General features: G+C 40.6%; 1 pseudogene; it reads right to left on the bottom strand.

The window, feature by feature from the left end:
* Window positions 1-258: 258 nt before the first annotated feature.
* Window positions 259-1,242, bottom strand: LOC105299410 (annotated as a pseudogene).
* Window positions 1,243-2,009: the final 767 nt, after the last annotated feature.

The raw sequence follows: 2,009 nt of genomic DNA, 5'->3' as shown, positions 1-2,009 counted from the left end.
TATAGAGTCTCATGTAAAAGTATTAAACATTTATTTCTGAGAAAAGCTTAATTTTAATAAAACAAAAGTCTCCTTGCTGTTGCTCCAATTTCAAAAGGTCATAGGAAAATAACTGGTTCTTATAAACAGCTGGAAACTGCTGAGGAAGAAATAATGACGTTTTGACATTTTTCAAAAGAGTTAGTCATTTCTTATCAGTAACATAAATTTTCATTCAAGGACAGAGTGGTTCTGTGGTGGTGGCTTCATTCTTTGTCTTCAGAAAAGTTTATAAATTCCCTGGCAACCACTATCAAAGGCATTCTCCTCGTTTAATTGCACATTGTAATTAGTAAAAGAAGTTCCTATCTCATGGGTCTCACAGTTGCATCCAAGAAAATATTGTCCGCTGTAGCTATTAAAATTTGTTTGGTTACTATAGTCATTGTAGAAACTGCCATACATTTGATCAGAAAAACTAGAGTCTTCATCGCAGGCTGAGAACAGAGCAGGAACGAGCACGGTAGAAAGCGTCCCACTATCTCCAACAGCCTCACTAACATTTTGGTTGATTGTGTAAGCATTTGGCTTTGCAGGGAACTCTTTTTCTCCCCAGAGGTTGCCTAGCCCGGTAAAAGGAACCTCTCTTCTCTTCGGTGGAAGCTTTGGATGTTCATTCCGGAGTGCAATTTTTACTTCACACCGCCCGGAGCCTATGTAATGGTACCTGGCTTCTAACACCTTCCTCACTGCGGTTTCATCAGTATACGTGATAAAACAGAAAGCTCGTCTTTCATTTGTTCCTGGACACAGTGGAAGCTCAATATTGTCAATCACTCCAAATGTCCCAAAGTACTCTCTGATTTTTTCTTCAGACAACCGAGGGTTCAACCCGCCCACAAAAACCTTTCTGGGGCAGAATTTCGATTCCAAGACTTTAGCCTTTTTAAGCTCAATTTTCCTGCCATCCACTCTGTGCTCTTTAACTTGGAGCACCTTTTCAACGGTGGCATTATCCTTGAAAAGCACAAATCCAAACCCTCTGGATAGTCCAGTGTCTGGGTGGGTTTTAATAATAAAATCCTCAATCTCGCCAAATTGGGACAAGTATTCAAAAAGAGCTTGCTTACTGATATCGCCGTGGAGTCCCCCGATGAACATTTTACTGGCAACCAATTGAGTCTTGCTGGCCTCGATTTTGAAGCCCTCAGGGAGTTGGCTCATTTCAATGAGTTTGCTTAGAGCAAAGCTGAGGGCATCCATTTTGCTGAGGCTGGTGGCAGGGCGACAGCCTTCTGGAAAACCGCATCTGAGGCTCAACCGTCAGAGAGGAGGATCATGGGAATTGGTGGCCAAGGTGACGAAACAGGGACCTAATGAACGTAATAAACGTAATGACGTGGGACCACGGTAGTGAGTACTTAGAAATGTGAAAAGCGCAGTCAGAATTACCCCACAGAGTTGGTTTGCATCTGGGCTTTTTTCTTTTCCTTAAGGCAGTAGCACCCGAAAAATAAAAGTTTGCCTACAGTAAGACCAGCAACTCCTAGTCTTACTGTAGCTCTTTCAAGTTTTGTTAAATTCTTTAAGTGTTCAGGATGGACCTTTCCTGTCAAAATGGTCATTGCATCCTTTAGGCAAATTTCATGTTCCCTTGGTGTATTTGGAGGCAGGGATGGAAAGGAAGGCGTGGGAAGTAGACTAGAGAGTAGATTACAGGGAAAACACATTCCTATACTGAAGAGGTCTAAAGTAACATTTTTAAAAAATAACAGCTATGATGAGATACAATTTACATATCATAAAATTCACCCTTCTAAAGTTTTTCATGTATTTAGAGTTGTGTGATTGCCACCATCTAATTTTAAAAACTATTCATCCACTCAAAAGAAATTTTATACTCTATTAATCAATCACTCCTCATTTCCCCCTCAGCCTTCTTAAATCATACAGTCTGTGGCCTTTTGTGATTGCCTTCTTTCGTTTAGCCCAATGTTTTCAAAGTTCATCATGTCATGGCATGTTTTAGT

This window comes from Pteropus vampyrus, unplaced genomic scaffold, assembly GCF_000151845.1.
Source record: "Pteropus vampyrus isolate Shadow unplaced genomic scaffold, Pvam_2.0 Scaffold184, whole genome shotgun sequence".
Classification (NCBI taxonomy): domain Eukaryota; kingdom Metazoa; phylum Chordata; class Mammalia; order Chiroptera; family Pteropodidae; genus Pteropus; species Pteropus vampyrus.
Note: the sequence above shows the minus strand (reverse complement) of the source record. Positions and strands in the feature narration are given on the sequence as shown.